The sequence below is a fragment of the Symphodus melops genome (genome assembly GCF_947650265.1).
Source record: "Symphodus melops genome assembly, chromosome: 4".
Taxonomy (NCBI): domain Eukaryota; kingdom Metazoa; phylum Chordata; class Actinopteri; order Labriformes; family Labridae; genus Symphodus; species Symphodus melops.
The window spans coordinates 1,341,727-1,352,959 of NC_136694.1; the positions used below are offsets into that span (position 1 = coordinate 1,341,727).

Below are 11,233 nucleotides of genomic sequence, written 5' to 3' on the forward strand. Positions count from 1 at the left end.
CAGAATTGGATTTTGACATGGGAGAACCTGTCCTTTGTACTTGTGGAGATTGTTATGGATGCAATCCAAATAGAGGTGTGAAGGAGTACCTTGATGACCATGATCAAGCTCCAGCACATATAGCTGCAGTTTGCCATGACTTCGGACATTGTCCTGATGGCGAATCCTGTCTCTATTGTGATGCACCAAAAGCAGTGACAACAAAGAGAATTTTTCGCTCACATAGAACAAACCCACAGTTGGAGTGTAATTGGAATCCTCCTAAAAAAGTTCTTCCAGTTGATAAATCAACTGGACAATGAGTGCAAATCCAAATCCCCCAAACAAGTTGACAGGTAATAAAAGAAAGAGAAATGAGTGTGTTAACCACTCCTTAGTGATTAGGGGAGACGAGGATAAGGAGATGTCCTTCCAGGTGATAGTGCCTGAACAGGACACCTTCTCGGTGAAACCTGGGACAAGGGATTCATCAACCCTTAACCCACCACAGGTAGATGGCAGCATTGGAGTACAACCCCAGGTTCAGTTCTTTGCAGTGAGGTCTAGTAGAAGAGGCCAACCAGTTGCACATAAATACAACATAAATGACCTGAAGTATGGACCCCGAATATGGGCTGACATTCGTTTTGTGAGACCAGGTACCTCATCCCATCGAGCCGCTCAGAAGACGGAGCCCGAAGTGGACAGGATGAAATCCGAATCCCACCTGGTGGAAGACATCTCACCCATTTCAGACCCTCTGAACCTGGCTGGAAATACTAAAAGAACCTGCAGAATCAGCATTTGGAGGAGAAACAACGATGGACGTTTCTGGTGCTACATCCAGGCTACAGGGCTGTGGGAGTGCAGATACGTGATATATAACATTGTAAGGAGTGTCATATTATTATGTTTTAGAATAGTTGGCGGGTCATAAAACCGCTTGTGTAAGTGCAGGCTGTAAATCTTATTGGGGGTACTGGACTGCTCACATAGTGGGGTATGTAGAAGTGCCCTGCTAGAGATAAAGGAGTGTCCTGCAGCTGCATGACAAACACACATATAACCATATATGTCTTGTTTTGCTACATTCCTTTTGACGTAACCCAAAATGAATATTTAAATTTTCATGATGTAAATGTAGAGTCAACCAGAGTATATAGGAGGGAAGCACAAGCTTCTCTCTGGGTCAGTCTTCCTTTTTGGGACTTGACTTTTGTTCTGCACCTGTGATCAACTGACTTATATTCTCTTTTATTTAGCTCTAGTCACTCACTGTGAGAATAGCACTCTTTTGTAGCATTTGTATTATTTTGTAATCTCTGTATTTAATCAATTGTGTTATTATAAAATAAAAGGAAACCTTCCATTGTAAGGACTTTCCAACAAAATCCTTTTCTTTTAGATCTTATATTTTCCTCTTGTTGGACCACGACGGACCAAAGGGACAGAAGACTAAGGTAAGAAGCTTTTTGTCCCCATTGTTCCAATACCAGAGAGGAAACATAGACTGGGGAGGGACACTCTGCTTTAAAGTGGTTAGGACCCACTAAGGTGTGAGAGACCCAAGGAGAGTCCCCTCCAGGTAACGGCTGCGAAGGAGGCCTTTCCAGTATTAACAGCCTATGATCTGACCATAGAGGGGAATGATTTAAAACTGTAATAACTCAATAACTTTAAAGATAAACTGACAACTGTGTATTTCTTTAACCGCTCCTAAAAACCAATATTGATGTTCTAGTTCAAGGCAGCAGCGATATCTTTATGAAAGGCAGTTAGTGGTCCTCCTGACGAGATTCACACTCGGCCCAGACCAAGCAATCAAAGTGAGGCAGGGTAGAGGTTTCAAGGTCAAGTAGTAAATAAGAGCAACAAACTAGGATATTAAAATAATTCCTAAAAACGGCAACTGCTTAGCCGAGATCCCCGCGCTCTTGCGACAATCCAGAGATCCTCAAATGAGTTTTTGTGAAGCTTCAGAGAACAAGTGATCTGTGTCATTGAATAGATTCCATGAACTACATGGTTGCAGTCTTCCACTGGTGGAGGAACATTTCTTTGTTATGGCCTTTCTGCCAGCAATGCTCAGGCTTCCAAATGAGTATTTGGTTTAGTGGATGAATGCAAGTTAGCAAGGAAGACTTGTTCCCATTCCTGGGTAACATCTGACTTTAAAGACATCTGTTGGTTCTCTGTGGATCTCAAAGCAGAAGCTGTGTTTTTTAGGACAGAACAGGTGGTAGTGATTTGCTTCCTGTGAGCCACAATTCCTCCAGCAGCTAGAAGAGTCTATGGGTGCATCTCAGTTCCCTTCATTGCATCCAAGTGTCCTCCACTTGTGTCTTAGTCCCTCCCAGCAGAGAGGGACTAAGTTGTTGTTTGTTTCTCCGTTCGTCTTTTCAACTTTGTTTTATCCAAGTTTTCAATATTACCAGCGGCACTTTTAAGCCTTGAGAAACTCCCGTTAAGGCTCGTGCACGCGCATTTTTAATTAAATCGTTTGTCATCATTTTTGGAATTATTCCTTTTCCCACCATTGACTCTTAAACGATCTCGTTATCTGAACTAACTGAATTGGCCATTTCAGTTAGCAGGAAGTTAACGGTCGTTCATCAACAGAAATACTTTTGGATAAATCTCAGAGCTCTCCGGGAGGCCGTTGGACACTCAGGACGCGACCCAATTGCACAGTAGAACCGACTCCGACCTGAATTGTCAAAGCAGTTCTGGACCGCAGAATTCTTCGGTCCCTCAAAGGCGGATTCGTTGATTCTACAACAAAGTAAGACGCAGTCAACAGCTGGTCAAACCTGCAGAGGGTCGTGTCACATCGTGTCCTTTTTACTTCCCACAGTTCAGTTTATCCTTTAATCTCAAGTTTTTCCTCTGTTCACTCCGCTTTTTGTCCCAAACTAAATTAACATGTTTATCAGACAAACGTTAAACCACAATACCATACTCAAGTCGTCATAATAACATTTATCATTTCTGGTGTTCACCTTCATCAAATATATCAGTCACTGTATTTTGGTTCCACATTCATAACACATTTTATTCATGTTATTATTCTGTTATTGTTCACCTTTTCTTTCATTAAATTCTGCACATAAAACTCAGAAGCTTGTTCGTGTGATTTCAGGTAGTCGATTGATCCAGAATTCATAATTCAGATATGAGGTTGATTTAATTCATAATTAATAACTTCATCAAAAATTCATAATTAATAACTTTATTAATTCCCATAATTAATATAGTTGTTCCTGGTCAGCCAGGTGGTGCCCTGTTTTTCTTACGAGGTGTGTTAATAATCATTTAACATTAAACATTTCACAACACTGGTTAAAAAAAGAAGAGTAAGAGGAGAGGCCTTGTTTGGTCCATCACTTGTAAGGAACATCCAGTTTGTTGGGGGTGAAGTCGGGGTCATGCCAGCACCACCTCAGTATCTTTATTTCATCAGACAGGCCAGTCCTGCTGATAATACTGAACCATGTTTTCAGGGATCAATTCATCCAGCTATTACCTTTATCCAGGAGCTTTTCAACCAATCGTTGATCCCCTAAACATGCCTGGATTGGGACGCTCTCTGACAACTTCTCTTCAATAGTTTTCCATCTGGCATGATAATCAGATCTGCACCAGCAAACCAGGGTTCTCCACTGTGCAGATATATCATAATGTCTTAGACCGCCCTTCAAAGCCTTCATTTGTCAAGTGGTGCTCCTGTTCAGGAGAAATAAAGTGGAACAATTCATTATCTGCCTGCTTCACAAGATCCTTGTAAATAAAGTTCAATCATCCAAACAGGCACACATGTATCCTTAAACACAGGCTGATGTTTTCATCAACAATAAATCAAGTCTGCCTGAGCGTCACAAACAAAGTGAATCACTGAACTCATGAACTTCAACAGTGAGTCACTTGTGGACGCGCTGGGCAAAGAAAGAGGAAACAGGTGTGATTTGGAGAGCAAAGTGATCAATGAGCTCTCCTCCTCTTCTGAGAGGCCTGATAGGAGGGAGTGGTTTCACCTGTGTCACCTGCAGCACAGCTGTTTCTGCTGCTCCTTCAGCTCAGGGATCGAGGCTAGACATGAAGAATCTGAACAGGAACAAGTCATCATTGGTCGTACTATCATACTTATTGTGGATTCATGTTGATGTTGGAGTGGACAGGAAGGTGAGCCAGAGCAACCGTTCTCAATGTGACAACCATTCACTGTTGTTACTCCTAGCCTGCTAGCATCTTTTCCTTTTATTTCAATTCCAACCTCTTGGTAGGACCGGATTATTTCACCGCTAAGAAGGCACCGGGGAACGTTTCTTAGTAGTCCATTTTCACCACGGCAGAGCCACGCCATTAAAATCCACCGTCACATAAACGACACACGTACAAAAAGAAAGAAGTCCCATTGTGGACATCAAGCTAATCTTGGATCCTTCACTCTTTATTTCAGGTAGAGCTCCTCATAGCAACATGGACAGAGACTTGATTTCCTTCCTTAACATGGAGCTCTTGTTACTACTGATAAGAATGTAGTGATACTAATGACTTTCATTGATATCAAATAATAAGGTCACTCTCATGTTTAGTATTCTGGGCTGCATTGTTGTGCTAGCAGGAAATGATCTCAAAAGGCTTCTATGAGCTTCAGATAATCAGTGAGTACAGTCTGTTCTTCTTCTTTTCTCTCCTCCCTCACTTAAACAGGAAGGGGAGGAGCCAGCGCGTCCACGTGAACATGACGTAGATACGACTCAGGCAGCGTCACAGACAACTCGCCTGTCACTCCTTGTAGACAGTCATGACTCCCAGATATGTTCAGAGCATATCCTGGATTTCTGCTGTGTCAAATCTGACCTAATCTTCCTTTAACAGTTCACATTATAGGGACATGATGTTGAATGATGACCATCTTCAACATGTCCTTTAAACATATTCCAGATGTTCTTGTGGGAATGTTCCCTGCTAGTTGGGCTCTTACTTCCTGTTGTTTGATTGAACCTCATTTTCACGCTTTCGTTCAGTAATAGAAGCAAAGAAAACAGATTTCATTTTCATGCTCCCTGCTCGAGCTGACGCATCACAACACCGCTGCTCGCTACCCGCTCTTTGTGGGGGAGGAGTCAGACGAGTGTGACAGTGACACTGACCGTACCATTGAATATCAGCTTGAGATAAAGCCGAGCTGTAGAAGGTCAAGCTGTGTGCCAGTCTTTTAGAAGTGCATGAATATTGTGATTGGAGGTGGAGTTGGTAGCAACAGGCTTCAAGGGGCAGCAGCTCAAATCTCACCTCGGGCACCAAGTGGGTTTGGGCCGGCTCTGGTAAGTCGTTATGTGACGGGCCTTTAAATGTGTTCCACTTTGCTTGTTCAAAGTAAACTGGATGAAAAGATATAAATTGCTAAAGGAACTAGCAATGCCTTTTCACAGCTGCTATCCAAATCAGCCTCCGATGATGCAAAATGAGGATTTTTTTGTGTCATTGGAGGCTCCTTTTAAGACAAAGAGATAAGAAGCTTTCCTGTCTCAGTGCAAAATGAGGCTGGATGCACAACCATTAAAAACTACTACAAAATACAACCATGTTTCTAATGATACAAGGCTTAATGCATATGGGTGAAGTATCCCTTTAAAAGACGACAACGGCCAGAGTCTAAAGAAAAAACACAAGCACCAGATCTGTCTCTGTGAGAAACACACACACACACACACACACACACACACACACACACACACACCTATAAGGAGCGCAGTGATGTCACAGGAAGCAGAGATGTTTGAGTGACAGGAGAAGAGAGGACGTGTTGATGATGTGAAACATGTGTAGCGTAACTTCTAATGCAGAGTAGCATCTCTAGTGATTGTTTGGATTGTTTATAATGTGCCAACATGATATGCTCGACCTTTGAACTTTGAAAGATACATGGTATGATTAGGATGTAAATTCAGAGACGTGCAGAAAATGACGTACAGAGAGAGAGACAGAAGCTCAGTGTGTCAGTCTCAGCTCGTGCAAATCTTTGGCCACAAACTGGACATCGAACTGGTCTCTCTCTTCTCTGTACAGCCAAAGGTCGCCTCAGATCTCCAATTGATTTAGCAAATCCTGTACTGCACAGAGAACACTTCAATCCTTATTGGATGCTTGTGGGTATCAGAACCTCTGCTCTCGTTGGATTTCTTTCACAGTTGAAATGTTTCATAAAGCACTCTGTAAGTGGGTCAGTAAATATCATGAACAACTTGCCAATTTACAAAATACAATCAAAAAAATATTGCAATCAAGAATGTTTATTGTATGTTAGAACAGTGTTTTTTTATGAAGAAAGCAAAACAAACAGTTTGAAAACAACTTGAAAACTGAACTACCAAGTGGAGCCTCAGTTCGATTTTGTGTAAATGTTTTACTACTAACTGAACAACAACATGGTTTCTCTCCTGTGTGAACCACCAAGTGTCCCCTCAGCTGTCCTGTTAGTGCAGATGTTTTACCACAAACTGAACAACTAAATGCTTTCCCTCCTATGTGAACTGCCATGTAGGACTTTGAATCTTCATTTCATGCAAATCTTTTACTACCCACTTGACAACTAAATGGTTTCTCTCCTGTGTGAACTGCCATGGTGTACTTCAGATCTCCATTTTGTGCAAACATTTTACTACAAACTGGACAACTAAATGGTTTCTCTCCTGTGTGAACTGCCATGTGGGACTTCGGATCTTCATGTCATGCAAATCTTTTACTACAAACTGAACAACAAAATGGTTTTTCTCCCGTGTGAACTACCAAGTGGAGCCTCAGAGTTCCATTCCAGGGAAATCTTTTACCACAAACTGAACAACTAAATGGTTTCTCTCCTGTGTGAACTGCCAAGTGTCCCCTCAGCTGTCCTTTTAGTGCAGATGTTTTACCACAAACTGAACAACTAAATGCTTTCCCTCCTATGTGAACTGCCATGTAGGTCTTTGAATCTTCATTTCATGCAAATCTTTTACTACACACTTGACAACTAAATGGTTTCTCTCCATTGTGAACTGCCATGTTGGACTTCAGATCTCCATTTTGTGCAAATATTTTACTACAAACTGGACAACTAAATGGTTTTTCTCCTATGTGAACTGCCAAGTGTCCTCTCAGCTGTCCTTTTAGTGTAAATGTTTTACCACAAACTGAACAACAACATGGTTACTCTCCTGTGTGAACCGCCAAGTGTCCCCTCAGCTGTCTTTTTAGTGCAGATGTTTTACCACAAACTGAACAACTAAATGGTTTTTCTTCCATGTGAACTACCAAGTGGAGCCTCAGAGTTCCATTCCAGGGAAATCTTTTACCACAACCTGAACAACTAAATGGTTTCTATCCTGTGTGAACGGCCAAGTGTCCCCTCAGGTTTCTTTTAAGTGCAGATGTTTTACCACAAACTGAACAACTAACTGTTTTCGCTCCTGTGTGAACTCCCATGTGGGATTTCGGATCTTCATGTCATGCAAATCTTTTACTACAAACTGAACAACAAAATGGTTTTGCTCCCGTGTGAACAACCAAGTGGAGCCTCAGCTGTCTTTTTAGTGCAGATGTTTTACCACAAACTGAACAACTAAATGTTTTCGCTCCTGTGTGAACTGCCATGTGGGACTTCGGATCTTCATGTCATGCAAATCTTTTACGACACACTTGACAACTAAATGGTTTCTCTCCTGTGTGAACTGCCATGTTGGACTTCAGATCTACATTTTGTGCAAATATTTTACTACAAACTGGACAACTAAATGGTTTCTCTCCTGTGTGAACAGCCAAGTGTTCTCTCAGCTGTCCTTTTAGCGCAGATGTTTTACCACAAACTGAACAACTAAATGGTTTTTCTCCCGTGTGAACTACCAAGAGGAGCATCAGAGTTCTATTCCAGGGAAATCTTTTACCACAAACTGAACAACTAAATGGTTTCTCTCCTGTGTGAACTGCCAAGTGTCCCCTCAGCTGTCCTTTTAGTGCAGATGTTTTACCACAATCAGAACAACTAAATGGTTTCTCTCCCATGTGATCTGCCATATTGGACTTCAGATCTCTATTTTTGTGCAAATATTTTACTACAAACTGGACAACTAAATGGTTTCTCTCCTGTGTGAACTGCCAAGTGTCCCCTCAGCTGTCCTTTTAGTGCAGATGTTTTACCACAATCAGAACAACTAAATGGTTTCTCTCCCATGTGATCTGCCATATTGGACTTCAGATCTCTATTTTTGTGCAAATATTTTACTACAAACTGGACAACTAAATGGTTTCTCTCCTGTGTGAACTGCCAAGTGCCCCCTCAGCTGTCCTTTTAGAGCAAATGTTTGACCACAACCTGAACAACTAAATGGTTTCTCTCCCATGTGATCTGCCATGTGGGACTTCGGATCCTCATTTCATGCAAATCTTTTACTAAAAAACTGGACAACTAAATGGTTTCTCTCCTGTGTAAACTGCCATGTGGGACTTCAGATCTCCATTTCGTGCAAATGTTTTACCACAAATTGAATAGTTGAAGGGTTTCTCTCGTGTGGGTCCTCATGTGTACCACAACAGCTGCTCGAGAAGAACAACTTATTTTACACACTGAACAGCTGAATTATTGGCAAGTGAAAAGTTTGTGGCTGTAAATGTCTGTCTGGATTAAAGTCTCTGTCTGGTTCTGCTCCTCCACAGTCCTCTCCATCAGCTTCTGTTTTTATATGCTGTGTGTCTCTGCTCTCTTCAGTTTGGTTTTCATGAAGCTGTGAGGACTGAGGTTTCTCTTCTTCTTCTTCTTCTTCTTCTTCCGTCTTCACAGGGAGAAGTTTGAATGTTTAACATGCTGATATCCAACTCCTCCAGTCGATGGCTCAGTTCCTGCTGCTTGAAAGACATAAAGTTATACAAAGCTGAATTGAACCACTGAGAGCACTACTTTACAGAGGGTGTGCAGGAGATGTCTCAGTGGGCGGAGTCACTGTCAGGAAGCAGTATCTGGCTTTAAATCAGATGAAAAGTGCCGCCTTTTCTGTAATGAGGAGACCTCGGAGTTCAACGATCCATCACTCCACATCGATTCCTTGATTGGTTCAAGAAAGATTCAATAAAATCTTTTTTTTAAAAGAATTAAACTTGTTATAAAGGGTACAGTAAAGAGAGAGAGAGAGAGAGAGAGAGAGGCGTGTCCATCGACACTACAGCCGGGGTGAAAGGTGGAGCTAAACACTGCAGTCTGTTGATTGGTCCCGTAAGACAGCAGCATTAAAAATCCCGGCTGTGTTTAAACAGCTGATTGTTTATTGGTCTGTATTTCTCCTGGCCGCACACAGCCTGCTCTGAAACACAGCTGGATTGTGTTATGTAACAAAGAGCCACATGTCTGCACAGTTTCTCCCTCAGAGCTGTGTTAACTGATATGAAGCGCAAAATACCACGAGGAAGGGACAACTTGAAAGGACGTTTTCACCTGCTTTTTGATTGGACGAAGAGCAGCGAGTCGACATATGCAGCGGTGAGTTACTGATGTTGCTTCTCAACAGAAAGTAAATCCATGCTTTCTTGTGTTCTTCATCAATACAGGAGTCATTAATGATGCAGATTACCGGATGTGACATGATGTCGGTTTGGGTTGTCCTTTTAAATCAACGTTCACTTTCACCAAAGCGGTTAGTATCAACACTTGAAGTTGTCAGTGATTAGTAACTTTTTAGTGCATAAGGTAAAGTCACTGTTGGCATGTATGTGTTTGCAGCGTTATAAAACATTGTTGTAAACTCTGTTGTTGCAAACGTTTCTTTCTGAACTCACAAACGTGATATGTGAGACAGCCAAGCTACCGACACGATGCAGCAGCACACCATGATGTTTTCCCAGAGGTCGACCAGCTCATTCATGATATCACCTGTTGAAGTGCACAAGTGGGATCACAAGGTGTCAGGACTTTATGGCACAATTGAAATGTGTATTTGTTCACCTCTGTTGTGTACTAAAGCATATAAACAAAAGGAATAGGAAGTGAAATGACAGAGAAACAGCAGGCTTCTGCACCATCACTACTTTTATTGTTGATACTAGTCAATGCTCTTTCTAACATAACATACTAAATGACTCAAGTGTCTTCTTTCAGCCACTTTCACTTCACTATGTTTTTGAATGCCGGACTTGAACCCGTAGTGTCATAGTCATTATTTCTTCTTCTACATACGTAAGGCCTCATGTACACTACCTGCTGCAAGTGTCCATTTTACCTGTAAGGAAAGACAATCTACGTCTGCAGGCTGTATACATTCATTTGAATTGAAGTTCATGTAACAGAATGCATTTTATATCCTCTTTAGATGCATCATTGGATCATTCAGTGAGGTGGAAAGCCTGCAGTGGAACGCTGCACGACATGCTGCAGTCAGGTCCACTGCTCCCTCTGTCCCAAAGACAAGTTCAAACCAGCCAGACTTCAGAGGTTCACCTCAAGGAAGCCATTGCATTTGAAGGTAATGCTGTTGGATTTTAGATTAAAGACACACACAGAGAAAGAAACAGAAAGCGCCTGGACTTTGGAGCGAGCTGAGGAGCATGTTCATTCCACATCCTTGGAGCTGTGACGTTTCCTCTCTGCAGCTTTAATGCAGGATGACTTCATGAATGTAATCCAGGCTTCATCACATCTTCTCTGATCTTCAGCTGCTGCTGATCCAACACAGACCATGTGCTTCATGTGTCAGGAAATGAACTCTAGATTCTCCTCAGAGGTTACAGAGTCAGTCCTGATGGTTATAGACTGAAATCATTGAAGGAACATAAATCAAAGTCATGGCTTCAACAGCTGCTGTCATACAGGAAAGAATGAGAACAAACAATAAAACATGCAAAATATCGTCTTCCTGACTGAACTTTCTCTACAAACAAATTCCTCATCCTTTTCTGTATTTATCACTTTCTGCATGTGTTGTGTTCATCTCTTTATTAGAGTCCTATATACACAAGTCTTAGCACAGATTAGGTCGACAGTCAGGACAATCACTGACACACAAAAGATGGTTTGAATGAAATAACATCAGATCACACTTTACAGATCCAGCTTTATCCGACAGCTTCACACAGTAAAAGACCTCACTGTTAAATCACACATTAAAAACAAACATGTTAAAGCCTCGTGCAGTTTAGAAGAAGAGTATGGAGCGTGACGGTGGAGTTGTTGTGGAGGGTTTTTGGATCCTCTGGGAGTCCTCCTGATCAGGCTTTAAAAAAACTGCTT

The 11,233-nt window shown here is 41.8% G+C and overlaps 1 long non-coding RNA gene across 1 annotated transcript; it reads left to right on the forward strand.

The window, feature by feature from the left end:
- Positions 1-9,202: 9,202 nt before the first annotated feature.
- Positions 9,203-10,854, forward strand: LOC306822756. Its single transcript, XR_013778948.1, has 2 exons — positions 9,203-9,490; positions 10,317-10,854. It is a non-coding gene; the product is annotated as an uncharacterized lncRNA (long non-coding RNA).
- Positions 10,855-11,233: the final 379 nt, after the last annotated feature.